General features: G+C 37.6%; 1 non-coding gene across 1 annotated transcript; it reads right to left on the reverse strand.

Moving 5' to 3' along the window:
• Window positions 1-10,387: 10,387 nt before the first annotated feature.
• On the reverse strand, window positions 10,388-10,491 carry LOC112804985 (small nucleolar RNA R71). Its single transcript, XR_003203600.1, has one exon. It is a non-coding gene; the product is annotated as a small nucleolar RNA R71 (small nucleolar RNA).
• Window positions 10,492-21,542: the final 11,051 nt, after the last annotated feature.

The following is a 21,542-nucleotide window of genomic DNA, read 5'->3' on the forward strand; positions in this document are numbered from 1 at the left end:
TTAGGTAATTTTCTTTTCAAAATCTTTTTCAAAAATTTTTCTTTTATTTTTCGTTTTTCCAAAAATATTTTCGAAAAAAATAATAAAAATACAAAAAAAATCATAAAATCATAAAAACCAAAAATATTTTGTGTTTCTTGTTTGAGTCTTGAGTCAATTTTTAAGTTTGGTGTCAATTGCATGCTTTAAAAATTTTTTCTTGCATTTTTTTTGAAAATTCATGCATTCATGGTGTTCTTCATGATCTTCAAGTTGTTCTTGACAAGTCTTCTTGTTTGATCTTGAGGTTTTCTTGTTTTGTGTTATTTGTTGTTTTTCATATGCATTTTTCGTTTGTTAGAGTCCATGCATTAAAGATTTCTAAGTTTGGTGTCTTGCATGTTTTCTTTGCATCAAAAATTTTTCAAAATTATGTTCTTGATGTTCATCATGATCTTCAAAGTGTTCTTGGTGTTCATCTTGACATTCATAGTGTTCTTACATGCATCTTGTGTTTTGATCCAAAGTCTTTATGTTTTGGGTCATTTTTGTGTTTTTCTCTCTCATCATAAAAAAAAATTCAAAAAAATAAAAAAATTATCTTTTCCTTTTTTATCTCCTAATTTTCGAAAATTTGAGTTGATTTAGTCAAAAATTTTAAAAATTAGTTGTTTCTTACAAGTCAAGTTAAAGTTTCAATTTTAAAAATCTTATCTTTTCAAAACTTTTTCAAAAATTAAATCTTTTCCTTTTTTTTATTAATTTTCGAAATTTTTTTTAAAATATTTTTCAAAATCTTTTTCTTATCTTTTACATCGTATTTTCGAAAATTAGCTAACAAGTAAATGTGATTGATTCAAAAATTTGAAGTTTGTTACTTTCTTGTTAAGAAAGGTTCAATCTTTAAATTCTAGAATCTTATCTTTTAGTTTCTTGTTAGTTAAGTAATTAATTTTAATTTTAAAAATTAAATCTTTTTCAAAACTAATTTCAATCATATCTTTTTAAAACCATATCTTTTAAAATCATATCTTTTCAAAAAAATATCTTTTTAATCTTATCTTTTCATATCTTTTTATCTTATCTAATTATCTTATCTTTTTATCTTATCTTTTTCAAAATTTTATCTTTTTCAAAATTTTATTTCAAAATATCTTATCTAACTTATTTTCTTATCTTTTTCAACCAACTAATTAACTTTTTGTTTGTTTCTTATCTTTTTCAAAACCACCTAACTACTTTTTCCTCTCTAATTTTCGAAAATATCTCATCCCTTTTTCAAAAATTCTTTTTAATTAATTAATTGTTTTAAATTTTAATTTTAATTATATATTATCTTTAATTTTCAAAAATCACTAACCACTTTTTCAAAATCATTTTCGAAAATTTTCTATCTCTTCTCTTCTTCTATTTATTTATTTATTTACTAACACTTCTCTTCACATCTCTTTATCTCAAATCACCACCTCTATCCTTACCCATTCTTCTTCACTCTTCTTCCCTTTCTTCTTCTACTAACATAAAGGAATCTCTATACTGTGACATAGAGGATTCCTCTTTCTTTTCTTGTTCTCTTCTTCCCTATATGAGCAGGAACAAGGAAAAAGACAAAAGCTTCCACCTCTGAGTCATGGGAGATGGAAAGACTCATCTAAAGGGTTTATAGCTCAGTGGTAGAACATTTGACTGCAAATCAAGAGATCCCTGAGATACCTCAGGGGATACATGTTCCTCCACATAATTATTGGAAGCAACTAAGGATAAGAACACCAAAATCACTAGGGATCATGCAACAGAAGCAAGGAAGAGACATAAAGGAGCTCAAAAAGCACCATTGAACCTTCAAGAAGGCGCCACCCTCACTCAGGTGGACTCATTCCTTGTTCTTATTTTCCCTGCTTTTTCGGTTTTTATCCTTCATGTCTATTTATGTTTTGTGTCTCTACTTTATGATCATTAGGATGTAGTAACTATGTCTTAAAGCTATGAATAAATTCTATAAATCCTTCACCTCTCTTAAATAAAAAAAATATTTTTAATTCAAAAGAACAAGAAGTACATAAATTTTGAAAATTGTCCTTGAATTTAATTTAATTATATTGATGTGGTGACAATACTTTTTGTTTTCTAAATGAATGCTTAAACAGTGCATATTTTTTATCTTGTTGTTTATGAATGTTAAAATTGTTGGCTCTTGAAAGAATGATGAACAAAGAGAAATGTTATTGATGATCTGAAAAATCATGAAATTGATTCTTGAAGCAAGAAAAAGCAGTGAAAAAGAAAGCTTGCGAAAAAAAAAGTGGCGAAAAAAATAGAAAGAAAAAGAAAAAGCAAGCAGAAAAAGCCAATAGCCCTTAAAACCAAAAGGCAAGGGTAAAAAGGATCCAAGGCTTTGAGCATCAATGGATAGGAGGGCCCAAGGAAATAAAATCCAGGCCTAAGCGGCTAAATCAAGCTGTCCCTAACCATGTGCTTGTGTCATGAAGGTCCAAGTGAAAAGCTTGAGACTGAGTGGTTAAAGTCGTGATCCAAAGCAAAAAGAGTGTGCTTAAGAGCTCTGGACACCACTAACTGGGGACTCTAGCAAAGCTGAGTCACAATCTGAAAAGGTTCACCCAGTTATGTGTCTGTGGCATTTATGTATCCGGTGGTAATACTGGAAAACAAAGTGCTTAGGGCCACGGCCAAGACTCATAAGTAGCTGTGTTCAAGAATCAACATGCTTAACTAGGAAAGTCAATAACACTATCCGAAATTCTAAGTTCCTAGAGAAGCCAATCATTCTGAACTTCAAAGGAAAAAGTGAGATGCCAAAACTGTTCAGAAGCAAAAAGCTACAAGTCCCGCTCATCTAATTATAATTAATATTCATTGATATTCTGGAATTTATAGTATATTCTCTTCTTTTTATCCTAATTGATTTTCAGTTGCTTGGGGACAAGCAACAATTTAAGTTTGGTGTTGTGATGAGCGGATAATTTATACGCTTTTTGGCATTGTTTTTAGGTAGTTTTTAGTAAGTTTGAGCTACTTTTAGGGATGTTTTCATTAGTTTTTATGTTAAATTCACATTTCTGGACTTTACTATGAGTTTGTGTGTTTTTCTGTGATTTCAGGTAATTTCTGGCTGAAATTGAGGGACTTGAGCAAAACTCTGAAAAAGGCTGACAAAAGGACTGCTGATGCTGTTGGAATCTGACCTCCCTGCACTCGAAATAGATTTTCTGGCGCTACAGAACTCCAAATGGCGCGCTCTCAACGGCGTTGGAAAGTAGACATCTAGAGCTTTCCAGCAATATATAATAGTCCATACTTTATTCGGAAATTGACGACATAAATTGGCGTTGAACGCCAAGTACATGCTGCTGTCTGGAGTTAAACGCCAGAAAAACGTCATGATCCGGAGTTGAACGCCCAAAACACGTCATAACTCGGAGTTCAACTCCAAGAGACGTCTCAGCTCGTGGATAGATCAAGCTCAGCCCAAACATACACCAAGTGGGCCCCGGAAGTGGATTTATGCATCAATTACTTACTCATGTAAACCCTAGGAGCTAGTTTATTATAAATAGAACATTTATCTATTGTATTAGACATCTTTTGACAGTTTAATCTCTTGGCTATTCGGTCACTTGAACATGGAGAGGGCTGGCCATTCGGCCATGCCTGAACCTTTTACTTATGTATTTTCAACAGTGGAGTTTCTGCACACCATAGATTAAGGGTGTAGAGCTCTGCTGTACCTCAAGTTTCAATACAATTATTATTACTTTCTATTCAATTCTCTTCTATTCTTATTCCAAGATATACGTTACACTTAACTTTGATGAATGTGATGATCCGTGACACTCATCATCATTCTCACCTATGAACGCGCGTGACTGACAACCACTTCCGTTCTACCTTAGGCCGGGCGCATATCTCTTAGATTCCCCAACATAATCTTCGTGGTATAAGCTAGATAGATGGCGGCATTCATGAGGATCCGGAAAGTCTAAACCTTGTCTGTGGTATTCCGAGTAGGATTCTGGGATTGAATGACCGTGACGAGCTTCAAACTCCTGAAGGCTGGGCGTGATGACAAGCGCAAAAGAATCAAGGGATTCTATTCCAACCTGATTGAGAACCGACAGATGATTAGCCGTGCTGTGACAGAGCATAGGAACGTTTTCACTGAGAGGATGGGATGTAGCCATTGACAACGGTGATGCCCTACATACAGCTTGCCATGGAAAGGAGTAGGAAGGATTGGATGACTGCAATAGGAAAGTAGAGATTCAAGAGGAGCACAGCATCTCCATACACTTATCTGAAATTCCCACTATTAATTTACATAAGTATTTCTATCCCTTTTATTTTCTTTTTATTATTAATTTTCAAAACCCAAAACTATTTAATCTGCCTAACTGAGATTTACAAGGTAACCATAGCTTGCTTTATACCAACAATCTCTGTGGGATCGACCCTTACTCACATAAGGTATTACTTGGATGACCCAGTACACTTGCTGGTTAAGTTGAACGGAGTTGTGAACTATGGTATTGGCATCATGTTTTTTTGGCGCCATTACTAGGGAATGAAAAGCAATGAATTTTGCAAAATGGAATAACAATTGAATCACAATTTCGTCCACCACCTCCCATGAAGCGCTTTTTTAATGTCATTAGCTTGACGGTTGTCCCTTGTCAAGGTGGTTGGTGGTGTTTGAAATCCTCCCCTCTTGCAGTGTGTTTGCCACCAGTGGAATTGTTGAGAAGTTTGTTTCCTGGGGAGAAATCTTCTGTAGGTATCTTTCTGCTTCTCCATCTCCTTGGAACTTTCTTCTTTGTTTCCGTTGATGTTGTCTTGTTTTCTATGGATTCTTTCTCTAGTGGATTCTTGTTATTGATCTTGCATGACTCTGATGGTTCTGGTTCCCCTTGGATCATCTTTGAACATGGTTCTTCTTGACTATATGGCTTCCCAACTAATGGGGCTTCCAATTGTGTTGTTTGTGCTTCCTTGTTTGGCTCCTCTATCAACTTATTATCTTCATGATCTGCTTCTTGTGAGGGGTTGAAAACATTGAAAGTGAGCTGCTCATCATGTATTCTCAACACTAACTCTCCTCGTTCTACATCTATGAGTGCTCTAGCTGTGGCTAGGAATGGTCTTCCCAAAATGATGGGGTAAATAGGATTCTCATCCATTTCCAGAACAACAAAATTTGTGGGAAGATAGTGGCTCCCAACCTTCACCAGCATATTTTCAACCACCCCTACTGCTTGTTTTTGAGTTTTGTCAGCCAATCTGATAATTACATCAGTAGGAGTTAGTTCATTGATTTGAAGTTTCTTCATGAGGGAGAGAGGCATTAGGTTGATGCTTGCTCCCAAGTCACAAAGCCCTTTGTCAATCATTGTTTCTCCTATGGCACAAGGGATCTGGAAACTCCTTGGATCCTCCTTCTTTGTGGGTGGCCCTGGTTGAATGAGAGCACTACAATCTCTGTTCATCTTGATTGTTTGTCCACCCTTCAATGGACTTTTTCTGGCTAGTGGCTCCTTTATATACTTGATGTAGAAAGGCATCTGTTGGAGGGCTTTAATGAATGGTATATTTACATCTAGAGATGCAAACATATCAAGAAACCTTGAGTATATTCTCCCTGCTACACCACCTTTAAGCCTATGGGGAAAAGGTGCATATGGGTTCAATACCTCCTTCTTCTTTAGATCTTCCTTGGATGTAAGCTGAGTTGCACAGCTTCCTTCCTCCTGGCTTTCCTTTTGGTTATTTTGAAGGTGTTCTACTCCATTCATACTCCCCTCATCACTTGTGGTTATCATTTTGCATTCCTCCCATCTCACTTTCTTTGTTTCTCCTCTTGGATTCTTCTCTGTATCACTGGGGAATCCATCAATGGGTTTGGGAATTCGTTGAGATAGGTACCCTACTTGGGACTCCAATCTCTTGATGTTTTCTCCTTGGTTCTTGATATTAGCTCGCACTTCTTTCTTATACACTTTGTTATCTTGGATTTCTTTGCATATTTTTTCAAGTAGAGCTTCAATCTTTGAAAGCCTATCATCTGTTCATGATGGTGGGTTGAGATTAGGTGGTTGAGAAGGTTAATTAGATGGATGTTGGTAATATCTCTGTGAGGTGTTTTGATGAGTAGCATTGTTGTTGGAGTTGAAGTTGTCACATCTCTGATCTTGCCCTTGGTCTTGTTGATTTCCCAATCTAAAGTTGGGGTGATTCCTCCATCCAGAGTTGTACGTTTTGGAGTATGGATCATGGACTTCTCTAGGTGAGTTTCCCATATAGTTGGCTTGCTCCCAGTCACCATCTTCTCCTATGTTTACTCCTTCTTGAGTTGGTGATGAGGTGATGGCTGCTGCAACTTGGTTTTCTTCCACCTTCTTGGTAAGATCTGCTAGCTGCTTGGTGATCATCTTGTTTTGGGCTAACAGTGCATCCATGTGGTTCAGCTCTATTACTCCTCTAGTGTTGCTTCTTTCGGAGGCATAGAAGTAATCATTCTCAGCAACTGTTTCAATGACATCTATGGCTTCTTCAATGGTTTTTTTCTTATTTAAAGAGCCTCCTGATGAATGATCCACAGCCTTCTTTGACTCATAGGATAGACCTTCATAGAAGATGTGAAGTTGAACCCACTCATTAAACATCTCTGGTGGGCATCTCCTTGTTAGATCCTTGAACCTTTCCCAAGCTTCATAAAGTGTCTCCCCATCTTGATGTCTGAACGTTTGCACTTCAGTTCTCAGTCTATTGATCCTTTGAGGGGGGTAAAACCTTGCCAAAAACTTGTTCACTACCTCTTCCCAATTGGTCAAGCTCTCCTTTGGAAAGGATTCAAGCCACTTGGATGCCTTGTCCCTGAGTGAAAAGGGGAACAAGAGCAACCTATAGACATCGAGGTGGACTCCATTGGACTTCACCGTGTCACAAATCCTCAAGAAGGTGGTCAAGTGTTGGTTAGGGTCTTCTTGAGCACCTCCTCCAAATGAGCAATTATTTTGCACCAAAGTGATGAGCTGGGGTTTTAGCTCGAAATTATTGGCATGTATGGTGGGTTTCTGAATGCTGCTCCCACAGTTTCCAGCATTAGGGTTGATATAGGATCCTAAGACCCTCCTTTCTTGCCCAGCACGGTTGGCATGGCCTTGATTATGAGCCTCCTCTTCATGGTTGTTCTCCAAATTCTCTTCCATGTTGGGTTCAAAATACTCTTCCTCTGCTTCCTTAGCACCAATAATCCTTTTTCCTCTTGTTTCCCTTCGTCGTCTCCAAAGGGTTCTTTCAGGTTCTGAATCAAAGGATGTTGAAACTCCTTCTCTTCTCCCTGTCATACAACAAACAGATTGCACAACAGGAGGTATAGTGAAGATTATTCTTGTTAGAGTAATAGTTAGTGTGAGTGATGCAATTTATCAAACAGTTAGTGGGTTAGTGAGCTGAATTATGATCAACTAAGAAAAAGAGAACAGAAAATAGAGAGGGTATAGGGGGTGAGGAAGAAATTAAAAACTAACTAAGGTAAATTGATTGAACAAAAAGAAACGAATAACGAAATAAAAAAATGCTCAATCTAGTGATCTTCTAACTTAATCATTGTTGATTCAAAATCAATCCCCGGCAACGGCGCCATAAACTTGATGCATGAAAACTTGTCTCTCAACAAATTTCCCTTCAGCAAGTATACCAAATTGTCGTCAAGTAAAACTCACAATAGAGTGAGGTCGAATCCCACAGGGATTGATTGGTCAAGTAACTTTAGTTAGAAGAATATGCTAGTTAAGCTAAACAGAATTGAGATTGAGATGCATGAATTTAAATGACTAAAAAGTAAATAACAGAAATTAAAGTGCAGAATCTTAAATGGGGAGTTGGGATAATGAGCAGGAATTTAAATGGCAGAAAGTAAATTGAATGGGTAAGATCAGAAATGGGGAGATCATTGGGTTTAGGAGATGTTGCATTCTCCGAATCAAGTTTATTCTCATCTCTTCCTCAATCAATGCATTCATTAATCTCCTTGGCAATCTTAAGTGATTGGATCCCAATTCCTTGGCAATCCAATTTCTCTAAGCTTGAACAATTGCCCAATTCCTTGATTTAATTGCTCATGGGAAGAGATGAAAGTGTGGTCACTGATTATACCACATGTATTTCCAAATCAAAGTGTTGGGAGGATTAAATGTCACAATATCCATCCAAACCCCAATTTGGTCCAACATGAGAAAGCATTTCTAGCATGATTTCCTCATCCCATTTCCAAAGTTCAAAGGAGATCCAATTATGGAGAGTTTCTTTTCCAAGACAACTAACCAATTGAAATAAGATCGAAAGATTTCTAGTAAGATCAAGAGAAAAGAAAGAAGAAGGAGAATGAAAACTATAATTGATCCATCAAATTACAACAGAGCTCCCTAACCTAATGAAAGGGGTTTAGTTGTTCATAGCTCTAGGAATAAAAAATGGAAAAAAAGAAGAATCCATGCTAGAAGTACAGAAAAGTAAATATGCAGAGAGTAGTTTTCAAAAGTGCTAAGCTTCTCTCTATTTCAAAACTACTCCAATTTATATTACTCCTCATGATCTTCTAGTGAGTTCTTCAAGTCTTGGATGTGGGCTCTGGACCTTGAGTTGAAGCAATTCTCATCTTTAGTGGGCCCAACTTGCAGAGAAATATGAATTAGGCTTGGGCATTTAGTGAGATTAACGTTGGGTAATATTTTGAGTGCGAGAACGTTAGTGGCATTCACTTTTTCCACTAACGTTCCACCCTTATATACCCATGTTAGTTCCAATGTTAGTAATCTTAACGTGAATACTAATGTTTCTTACTCAATCCTTGGCCAATGTTAATGGGACTCACTTTTCCCATTAACATTGGCTTGTGCCCCGTTTCACAAACGTTAATGGGAATCACTTTTCCCATTAACGTTGCTTGCCTCTTGCCCCTACGTTAGATCTCACGTTAGCTTGTCTAACGTAGCTCTTAACGTGGGTCTCCATGTTAACTAAGTTAACGTGGCTCTTAACGTAGTGATGAAGCCATCTCCTAACGTTAGTGACAAAAGTGAGTGTCACTAACGTTGGTTCTTTGAACCCAACTCCACGTTAACTTTCACGTTAACAATCTTAACGTGAGAGTTAACGTAGGCAACGCTAATGATCCAACGTTAGTGAAAAAGTGAGTGTCACTAACGTTGGCATTGATGATCCTCTTCCACGTTAGAGTTCACGTTAACTAAGTTAACGTGACTCTTAACGTGGGCATTGCCTAGTTTCCCAACGTTAGTGGTGTTCACTTGTGCCACTAACGTTGAGGAGAAACGTTATTGGAGTTCATGTTTCTCGTTAACGTGGAGTCCTCTTTTTCTTCAACGTTAAGTACCACGTTAACTTAGTTAAAATGGCTCTTAACGTAAGCTATGAATGGCTTCGCAGGCGTTATTGGTGATCACTTTTCTCATTAACGTTGCAAGCTCTTTGCCATCCCATGTTAGTGGTCACGTTAACTAAGTTAACGTGAATGCTAACGTGGTTCTTCCATGCTTCATTTGTCCTGAAATTAAGCAATTAAAGTACATCAAAGCTCTAGCCAAAGTCATGAGATTATGCATCATCAAGTTATCATGCAATTCTGGCAAAAAATCTCATGAAATCATGCAAAATTCACAATAGTTGCTTGAATGAATGTGTAAGTGTATTTTCACCCAAAACTTGCCTTATTCACTAGGAAAATGCATGAAACTATCCTAAAACAGTAAAGCAAAGGTCAGTAAAACTGGCCTAGATGCGCTGGCATCATGTGACATATGATTCTTCTTCCTTTTCTTTTTCTCTTCTCTCTCATATGAGTAGGAACAAGGAAAAAGGCACTCTTGTTGAAGCTGATCCTGAACCTGAAAGGACTTTGAAGAGGAAACTAAGAGAAGCTAAATTACAACAATCTAGAGGCAACCTTTCTGAAATTTTCGAACAAGAGAATGAGATGGCAGTCGAACCCAACAACAATAATACAAGGAGGATGCTTTGTGATTTCACTAAACCAACGTCCAAGTTTGATGGAAGAAGCATCTCAATTCCTGCCATTGGAGCAAACAATTTTGAGCTGAAACCTCAATTAGTTGCTTTGATGCAACAAAACTGCAAGTTTCATGGACTTCCATCTGAAGATCCTTATCAGTTTTTAACTGAGATCTTACAAATTTGTGAGATTGTTAAGACAAATGGAGTAGATCCTGAAGTCTACAGGCTCATGCTTTTCCCTTTTGCTGTAAGAGACAGAGCTAGAACATGGTTAGACTCACAACCTAGAGATAGCCTGGACTCCTGGGATAAGCTGTTCACAGCCTTCTTGGATAAATTCTTTCCTTCTCAAAAGCTGAGCAAGCTTAGAGTGGATGTTCAGACCTTCAAACAAAAAGATGGTGAATCCCTCTATGAAGCTTGGGAAAGATACAAGCAGATGACCAAAAAGTGTCCTTCTGACATGTTTTCAGAATGGACCATATTAGATATATTCTATTATAGTCTATCTGAGTTTTCCAAAATATCATTGGACCATTCTGCAGGTGGATCCATTCACTTAAAGAAAATGCATGCAGAAGCTCAAGAACTTATTGACATGGTTGCAAATAACCAATTCATGTACACTTCTGAGAGGAATTCCGTGAATAATGGAACGCCTCAGAGGAAGGGAGTTCTTGAAATTGATGCTCTGAATACCATATTGGCTCAAAACAAAGTGTTGACTCAGCAAGTCAACATGATCTCTCAAAGTCTGAATGGATGGAAAAATGCATCCAACAGTACTAAAGAGGTAGCTTCTGAAGAAGCTTATGATCCTGAGAACCCTGCAATAGCAAAGGTAAATTACATGGGTGAACCTTATGGGAACACCTATAATTCATCATGGAGAAATCATCCAAATTTCTCATGGAAGGATCAACAAAAGCCTCAACAAGGCTTTAATAATGGTGGAAGAAATAGGCTAAGCAATAACAAGCCTTCTCCATCATCTTCTCAGCAACAGACAGAGAATTCTGAGCAGAGCCCCTCTAATTTAGCAAATTTAGTCTCTGATCTGTCTAAGACCACTTTAAGTTTCATGAGTGAAACAAGGTCCTCCATCAGAAATTTGGAAGCACAAGTGGGCCAGCTGAGTAAGAAAGTCATTGAAACTCTTCCCAGTATTCTCCCAAGAAATACAGAAGAGAATCCAAAAGGAGAGTGCAAGGCCATTGATGTAATCAATATGGCCGAATGCACAAGGGAGAAGAAGGACGAAAATCCTAGTAAGGAAGACCTCCTGGGACGTCTCTCAAACAAGAAGGAGTTCCCTATTGAGGACCTAAAGGAATCTGAGGCTCATATAGAAACCATAGAGATTCCATTAAATCTCCTTCTGCCATTCATGAGCTCTGAAAACTATTCTTCCTCAGAAGAGGATGAAGATGTAACTGGAGAGCAAGTTGCTCAATATCTAGGAGCCATCATGAAGCTGAATGCCAAGTTATTTGGTAATGAGACTTGGGAAGGTGAACCTCCCTTGCTCATTAGTGAACTAGATACATGGGTTCAAAAAATCTTACCTCAAAAGAGACAAGATCCTGGCAAATTCTCAATACCCTGTACCATAGGCACCATGACCTTTAACAAGGCTCTGTGTGACCTGGGGTCAGGGATAAATCTTATGCCACTCTCTGTAATGGAGAAACTAGGGATTATTGAGGTACCGCCTGCCTTATTCTCATTACAATTGGCAGACAAGTCAGTAAGACAAGCTTATGGATTAGTAGAGGACGTGTTAGTAAAGGTCGAAGGCCTTTACATCCCTGCTGATTTCATAATCTTAGACACTAGGAAGGAAGAGGATGAATGCATCATCCTTGGAAGACCTTTCCTAGCCACAGCAGGTGCTGTGATTGATGTTAACAGAGGAGAATTAGTCCTTCAATTGAATAGGGACTACCTTGTGTTTAAGGCACACGACTATCCTTCTGTAACAAGAGAAAGTAAGCATGCAGAGCTTCTCTCAATACAGAGTCAAACAAAGCCCCCACAATCAAACTCTAAGTTTGGTGTTGGGAGGCCACAACCAAACTCTAAGTTTGGTGTTGAACCCCCATATCCAAACTCTAAGTTTGGTGTTGGGAGTCCACAACATTGACCTGATCACCTTTGTGGCTCCATGAGAGCCCATGGTCAAGCTATTGACATTAAAGAAGCGCTTATTGGGAGGCAACCCAATTTTTATTTATCTAATTTTATTTTATTTTCATTGTTCTTTTATGTTTTATTAGGTTCATGATCATGTGGAGTCATGAAAAAAAATACTAAAATTAAAAACAGAATAAAAAATAGCAGAAGAAAAATCACACCCTGGAGGAAGGACTTACTGGCGTTTAAACGCCAGTAAGGAGCATCTGGCTGGCGTTCAACGCCAGAACAGAGCATAGAGCTGGCGCTGAACGCCAGAAACAAGCATGGAACTGGCGTTCAATGCCAGAAACATGCTGCACATGGGCATTCACATGCATCACCTCGACATTTAAATGCCATAATTGTATGCAAAGGCGTTTACATGCCTAATTGGTGCAGGGATGTAAATCCTTGACACCTCAGGATCTGTGGACACTACAGGAACACCTCAGGATCTGTGGACCCTACAAGATCATCTCAGGATCTGTGGACCTCACAGGATCCCCACCTATCTCACCCTGTCTCTCTCCATTCACGGTCATCCCTTCTGTTTTTCATTCACCACTCACATACATCCACTCTTCCCAAATACCCCCTTCACCACTCACATCCATCCACTCTTCCCCAAAAACCCCACCTACCTTCAAAATTTAAAAATCTTTCCCACCCAAACCCACCCTAAATGGTCGAACCTCACCTCTCTCTCTTCCCTATATAAACCCCTCCATTCGCCTTAATTTTCACATAACACACACCTCTCTTCTCCTTCTTGGCCGAATACACCTCTCTCCCTCTCCTCCATATTTTCTTCTTCCTCTTCTCTTCTTTCTTCTCTTGCTCGAGGGCGAGCAATATTTTAAGTTTGGTGTGGTAAAAGCATAAGCTTTTTGTTTTTCCATAACCATTGATGGCACCTAAGGCCAGAGAAAGCTCAAAAAAAAAAGAGAGAAAAGAAAGAGAAGAGAAAAGAGAAGACAAAAGCTTCCACCTCTGAGTCATGGAAGATGGAGAGATTCATCTCAAGGGCCCATAGCTCAGTAGAAGAGCATTTGACTGCACATCAAGAGAGCATGAGAAATTCCCTTTTCAAGAAATCCCTGAGATACCTCAGGGGATACATGTTCCTCCACATAATTATTGGAAGCAACTAAGGATAGGAACACCAAAATCACTAGGGATCATGCAACAGAAGCAAGGAAGAGACATAGAGGAGCTCAAAGAGCACCATTGGTTCTTCAAGAAGGCGCCACCCTCACTAAGGTGGACTCATTCCTTGTTCTTATTTCTCTTTTTTTCGATTTTTATGCTATATGTGTGTTTATGTTTTGTGTCTCTACCTCATGATCATTAGTATTGAGTAACTATGTCTTAAGGCTATGAATAATTCCATGAATCCTTCACCTCTCTTAAATGAAAAATGTTTTTAAAACAAAAGAACAAGAAGTACATGAATTTCGAAATTATCCTTGAATTTAGTTTAATTATATTGATGTGGTAACAATACTTTTTGTTTTTTGAATGAAAGCTTGAACAGTGCATAATTTTGATCTTGTTGTTTATGAATGTTAAAATTGTTGGCTCTTGAAAGAATGATGAAAAAGAGAAATGTTATTGATTATCTGAAAAATCATAAAATTGATTCTTGAAGCAAGAAAAAGCAGTGAAAAAGCAAAAGGGCATGCGAAAAAAAAAGAAAAAAATGGCGAAAAAAATAATAGAAAGAAAAAGAAAAAGCAAGCAGAAAAAGCCAATAGCCCTTAAAACCAAAAGGAAAGGGTAAAAAGGATCCAAGGCTTTGAGAATCAATGGATAGGAGGGCCCAAGGAAAGAAAATCCAGGCCTAAGCGGCTAAACCAAGCTGTCCCTAACCATGTGCTTGTGGCATGCAGGTCCAAGTGAAAAGCTTGAGACTGAGTGGTTATAGTCGTGATCCAAAGCAAAAAGAGTGTGCTTAAGAGCTCTGGACACCTCTAATTGGGGACTCTAGCAAAGCTGAGTCACAATCTGAAAAGGTTCACCTAGTCATGTGTCTGTGGCATTTATGTATCCGGTGGTAATACTGGAAAACAAAGTGCTTAGGGCCACGGCCAAGACTCATAAAAGTAGCTGTATTCAAGAATCAACATACTTAACTAGGAGAATCAATAACACTATCCGAAATTCTAAGTTCCTAAAAAAGCCAATCATTCTAAACTTCAAAGGAAAAAGTGAGATGCCAAAACTGTTCAGAAGCAAAAAGCTACAAGTCCCGCTCATCTAATTAGAATTAATATTCATTGATATTTTGGGATTTATAGTATATTCTCTTATTTTTATCCTAATTGATTTTCAGTTGCTTGGGGACAAGCAACAATTTAAGTTTGGTGTTGTGATGAGCGGATAATTTATACGCTTTTTGGCATTATTTTTAGGTAGTTTTTAGTATGATCTAGTTATTTTTAGGGATGTTTTCATTAGTTTTTATGCTAAATTCACATTTCTGGACTTTACTATGAGTTTGTGTGTTTTTCTGTGATTTCAGGTATTTTCTGGCTGAAATTGAGGGACCTGAGCAAAACTCTGATAAGAGGCTGACAAAGGACTATTGATGCTGTTGGAATCTGACCTCCCTGCACTCGAAATAGATTTTCTGGAGCTACAAAACTTCAAATGGCACGCTCTCAACGGCGTTGGAAGGTAGACATCTAGAGCTTTCCAGCAATATATAATAGTCTATACTTTATTCGTGATTAGACAACGTAAACTGGCGCTCAACGCCAGTTCCATGCTGCATTCTGGAGTCAAACGCCAGAAACACGTCACAAACCAGAGTTGAACGCCCAAAACACGTTACAACTTGGCGTTCAACTCCAAGAGAAGCCTCAGCTCGTGGATAGATCAAGCTCAGCCCAAGCACACACCAAGTGGGCCCCGAAAGTGGATTTATGCATCAATTACTTACCTCTGTAAACCCTAGTAGCTAGTTTAGTATAAATAGAACATTTTACTATTGTATTCAGTGTCTTTTGACCACGTTACATCTTTGGTCTCAGTTTTATTTTATTATTCATCTTAGGAGACTATTGATCACGTTTTGGGGGCTGGCCATTCGGCCATGCCTGGACCTTTCACTTATGTATTTTTAACGATGGAGTTTCTACACACCATAGATTAAGGGTGTGGAGCTCTGCTGTACCTCAAGTTTCAATGCAATTACTACTATTTTCTATTCAATTCGATTTATTCCTATTCTAAGATATTCGTTGCACTTCAACATGATGAATGTGATGATTCGTGACACTCATCATCATTCTCACATATGAACGCGTGACTAACAACCACTTCCGTTCTACCTTAGACCGGGCGCATATCTCTTGGATTCCTTAATCAGAATCTTCATGGTATAAGCTAGAATTGATGGTGGCATTCATGGGAATCCGAAAATTCTAACCTTGTCTATGGTATTCCGAGTAGAATTCCGGGATTGAATGACTGTGACGAGCTTCAAACTCCTGAAGGCTGGGCGTTAGTGACAGACGCAAAAGAATCACGGGATTCTATTCCAACCTGATTGAGAACCGACAGATGATTAGCCGTGCTGTGACAGAGCATTTGGACCATTTTCACTGAGAGGATGAGATGTAGCCATTGACAACGGTGATGCCCTACATACAACTTGCCATGGAAAGGAGTAAGAAGGATTAGACGAAAGCAGTAGGAAAGCAGAGATTCAACAGGGACAAGCATCTCCATATGCTTATCTGAAATTCCAACCATTAATTTACATAAGTATATCTATCCTATTTTATTTATCTTTTAATTATCTAATCCAATAACATTTGAATCAGCCTGACTGAGATCTACAAGATGACCATAGATTACTTTATACCAACAATCTCCGTAGGATCGACCCTTACTCACGTAAGTTATTACTTAGACGACCCAGTGCACTTGCTGGTTAGTTGTGCGGAGTTGTGACTAAGTGTAATTCACGTGTGAGAGCTACCAAATTATTGGAGCCATTGTTGATGATCACAATTTCGTGCACCAGTATCACCTTGAGAATTCATCTTGCTTACCACCCGGACGGACTAATAATGATGATCAACTTCAAGACGGGTGTGAAAATAAAGTGTGGGATCTCGGATTAGAAAAAGAGGATCAAAATTGGGAGCCCCAAGCTTGTGAAGAACTCCATCAACACTTGGCTCAACCCATAGGAAATCTTGGGGCACAATGGAGAACTAAGCATTGGTGGGAGTTCCAAGATGAATACAAGCACAAACCACCTTGATGAGGAGCTCTCCATAAGTCCAACTTAAGGACAATAAACAAAAATGCTAGGTGGGAGACACCCCACCATGGTAACATCTTTTCATTTTCTCTTTTGTAAATAGTGTAGAATTTAATTGATTTCATATTTTGTTTAGTTAGTTGAGTATAGTTGATAGTTTAGTATGTTAAATAAGGTTTTAAGGTGTTTTGGTAGCTGTTTGGAGGTTTGGAATGCTTGGATTGGTGCAAAAACATCGAAAATTTTTGAAAACAGAGCACCATCCATGCGTGCGCACAGTGCACGTGTACGCGTGCATCAAGCGTTCTGGACCATCCACGCGCGCGCGCCATGCACGCGTACGCGTGGATTGATAAGTTCCACCTTCCATACCTTGACCCGAGAGTTAGACCTGCACTGTGCGGAAATTGGGCCGGAGGCACAAACCAATTCACGCGTATGCACACCTGCCGCGTCCGCGCCGCTCTCGGAATAAGCCATCGACGCAGACGCACCTTGTGCGCGTATGCGTCGCATCCATTGCACCACCATCCGCACGCGTGCCATGCGCGCGTACGCGCGGATGTTCTTCTTTTACTACATTTCTTTTCTTCTCCTCCGTCCATTTCTTTCCTTCTCCTTTCTTCTTCCCTCCTCCTACCCCTCATCCAACACTTCCAAACATCATTGATAACCATTTATTTTAGTTAACTAATTAGTTAGTCAGTTAGTTGATAGTTAGTTTTAGTTAGTTTTCATTTTATTTTCTCTTTTTCATTGTAAGTGTTGGATTGATATTCTTGTTTACCATTAATTGCTGCTGAGTACTAAACAGGGATGTTATCTTAACATCATTATGTTTATAATCTTTGTTGGATTCTATGATTGAGGTTATATTTTGCTACTTTGTTTTGAGTTTTTCATGCTTACCTTTTGAAAAATACCAAGTGATGAGAATTGCCTTCGAGCTTGTGACTCTTTTGAATTTCATGTTGTAGCTAGCAACCATGTGATTTGAGCCTTATTCTGTGATTAGGCAACCTCTAGATGGATGATGTTGTGCATTTACCTTAATGCCTTATGTTATGATCATTGATGAGCGGATAATTTATACGCTTTTTGGCATTGTTTTTAGGTAGTTTTTAGTAAGTTCAAGCTACTTTTAGGGATGTTTTCATTAGTTTTTATGTTAAATTCACATTTCTGGACTTTACTATGAGTTTGTGTGTTTTTCTATGATTTCAGGTAATTTCTGGCTGAAATTGAGGGACTTGAGCAAAACTCTGAAAAAGGCTGACAAAAGGACTGCTGATGCTGTTGGAATCTGACCTCCCTGCACTCGAAATGGATTTTCTGGAGCTACAGAACTCCACATGGTGCGGTCTCAACGGCGATGGAAAGTCGACATCCAGAGCTTTCCAGCAATGTATAATAGTTCATACTTTATTCGGGAATTGACGACGTAAAGTGGCATTGAACGCCAAGTACATGCAACTCTCTGGAGTAAAACGCCAGAGACACGTCACAACCTAGCGTTGAACGCCCAAAACACGTTATAACTTGGAGTTCAACTCCAAGAAAAGCCTCAGCTCGTGGATAGATCAAGCTCAGTCCAAACATACACCAAGTGAGCCCCGGAAGTGGATTTATGCATCAATTACTTACTCATGTAAACCCTAGTAGCTAGTTTAGTATAAATAAGACTTTTTACTAGTGTATTAGTAGTCTTTTGACCATTCGGTCTTTTGATCACATTCAGGGGGCTGGCCATTCGGCCATACCTAAACCTTTCACTTATGTATTTTTAACAGTGGAGTTTCTGCACACCATAGATTAAGGGTGTGGAGCTCTGCTGTACCTCAAGTTTCAATACAATTACTGTTACTTTCTATTCAATTCTCTTTTATTCTTATTCCAAGATATACGTTGCACAACACTTTGATGAATGTGATGATTCGTGACACTCATCATCATTCTCACCTATGAACATGCGTGACTGACAACCACTTTCGTTCTACTCTAGGCCGGGCGCATATCTCTTAGATTTCCCAACAGAATCTTCGTGGTATAAGCTAGATAGATGGCGGCATTCATGGGGATCCGGAAAGTCTAACCTTGTCTGTGGTATTCCGAGTAGGATCCCGGGAATCCAGAAAGTCTAACCTTGTCTGTGGTATTCCGAGTAGGATTCCGGAATTGAATGACTGTGACGAGCTTCAAACTCATGAAGGCTGGGCGTTAGTGACAGACGCAAAAGAATCAAGGGATTCTATTCCAACCTGATTGAGAACCGACAGATGATTAGCCGTGTTGTGACAGAGCATAGGACCATTTTCACTGAGAGGATGGGATGTAGCCATTGACAACGGTGATGCCCTACATACAGCTTGCCATGGAAAGGAGTAAGAAGGATTGGATGAATGTAATAAGAAAGTAGAAATTCGAGAGGAGCACAGCACCTCCACATGCCTATCTGAAATTTCCACCATTAATTTGCATAAGTATTTCTATCCCTTTTTATTTTCTATTTATTATTAATTTTTGAAACCCATAACCATTTAATCTACCTAACTGAGATTTACAAGGTGACCATAGCTTGCTTCATACCAACAATCTCTGTGGGATCGACCCTTACTCACGTAAGGTATTACTTGGATGACCCAGTACACTTGCTGGTTAAGTTGAACGGAGTTGTGAGCTTCTCTAACAGTGCCTGGAACGCTTTTATCACAATTTCATCCACCAAGTTTTTGGCGCCGTTGCCGGGGATTGTTCGAGTATGGACAACTGACGGTTCATCTTGTTGCTCAAATTAGGTAATTTTCTTTTCAAAAAGTTTTCAAAAATCTTTCAAAAATATTTTTTTTATTATTATTTTCATTTTTCTAAAGTATATTTTCGAAAAAAATAATAAAAATACAAAAAAATCATAAAATCATAAAAAACCAAAAATATTTTGTGTTTCTTGTTTGAGTCTTGAGTCAATTTTTAAGTTTGGTGTCAATTTCATGCTTTAAAAAATTTTTTTTCTTGCATTTTTCGAAAATTCATGCATTCATAGTGTTCTTCATGATCTTCAAGATATTCTTGGTAAATCCTCTTGTTTGATCTTGATGATTTCTTGTTTTGTGTTGTTTGTTGTTTTTCATTTGCATTTTTCGTTTGTTAGAGTCCATGCATTAAAGATTTCTAAGTTTGGTGTCTTGCATGTTTTCTTTGCATCAAAAATTTTTCAAAATTATGTTCTTGATGTTCATCATGATCTTCAAACTGTTCTTGGTGTTCATCTTGACATTCATAGTGTTCTTGCATGCATTCTTTGTTTTGATCCATAAAGAAAAGAGAAAAACACAAAAATGACGTTTTTAATTTTTCTCTCTCATCATTAAAAATTCAAAAAAAATAAAAAATATCTTTTCCTTATTTCCCTCCAAATTTTTGAAATTTTGGGTTGACTTGGTCAAAAATTTTTAAAATTAGTTGTTTCTCACAAGTCAAGTCAAATTTTCAATTTTAAAAATCTTATCTTTTCAAAATCTTTTTCAAAAATTATATCTTTTTCATTTTTTTTATTTTTTTCGAAAATTTCAAAAATTCCTTTTCAAAATCTTTTTCTTATCTTTATATCATATTTTCAAAATTTCACTAACAATTAATGTGATTGATTCAAAAATTTGAAGTTTGTTACTTTCTTGTTAAGAAAGGTTCAATCTTTAAGTTCTAGAATCTTATCTTGAAGTTTCTTGTTAGTGAAGTAAGTAATTTTAAATTTAAAAATTAAATCTTTTTATCTTTTATCTTATCTTTTTCAAAATTTTATCTTTTTCAAAATTTGATTTCAAAATATCTTATCTCTTATCTTTTCAAATTTGATTTGAATATCTTTTTCAACTAACTCTTTGACTTTTTGTTTGTTTCTTATCTTTTTCAAAACTACTATTCCCTCTCTAATTTTCGAAAATATCTCATCTCTTTTTCAAAAATTCTTTTTATTTTAAATTTTAATTTTGATCTTATCTTATTCCTAATTTTCGAAAATTACTAACCCCTTTTTCAAATTTATTTTCGAAATTCTCCCTCTCTTTTCTTATTCTATTTAATTATTTATTTACTAACACTTCTCTTCATCTCTTATCACCTCCCCTATCCTTACTCTTTATACAGACTATTCACTCTTCTTCATTCTTCTCCCCTTTCTTTTTCTACTAATATAAAAGAATCTCTATACTGTGACATAGAGGATTCCTCTTTCTTTTCTTGTTTTCTTCTCTTTCATATGAGCAGGAACAATGAAAAAGGCACTCTTGTTGAAATTGATCCAGAACATGAAAGGACTCTGAAGAGAAAATTAAGAGAAGCTAAGTTACAACAATCTAAAGGTAACCTTTCAGAAATATTAGAACAAAAGAAGGAGATGGCAGCCGAAAATAATAATAATGCAAGGAGAATGCTTGGTGACTTCACAAAGCCAACGTCCAAATTTGATGGAAGAAGCATATCCATTCCTGCCATTGGAGCCAATAATTTTGAGCTGAAACCTCAGCTAGTTGCCTTAATGCAACAAAATTGCAAGTTTTATGGACTTCCATCTGAAGATCCTTATCAATTTTTAACTGAGTTCTTGCAGATCTGTGAGACTGTAAAGACGAATGGAGTTGATCCTGAAGTCTACAGACTCATGCTTTTCCCCTTTGCTGAAAGAGACAGAGCTAGAATATGGTTGGATTCACAACCCAAGGATAGCCTGGACTCCTGGGATAAGTTGGTCACTGCCTTCTTGGATAAATTCTTTCCTCCTCAAAAGCTGAGCAAGCTGAGAGTGGATGTTCAAACCTTCAAACAAAAAGATGGTGAATCCCTCTATGAAGCTTGGGAAAGATACAAGCAGCTGACCAAAAGATGTCCATCTGACATGTTTTCAGAATGGACCATATTAGATATATTCTATTAAGGCCTGTTTGAATTTTCGAAAATGTCATTGGACCATTCTGCAGGTGGATCTATTCACTTAAAGAAAACGCCTGAAGAGGCTTGAGAACTCATTGACATGGTTACAAACAACCAATTCATGTACACTTCTGAGAGGAAT

This window comes from Arachis hypogaea, chromosome 5 (assembly GCF_003086295.3).
Source record: "Arachis hypogaea cultivar Tifrunner chromosome 5, arahy.Tifrunner.gnm2.J5K5, whole genome shotgun sequence".
NCBI classification, from domain to species: Eukaryota; Viridiplantae; Streptophyta; class Magnoliopsida; order Fabales; family Fabaceae; genus Arachis; species Arachis hypogaea.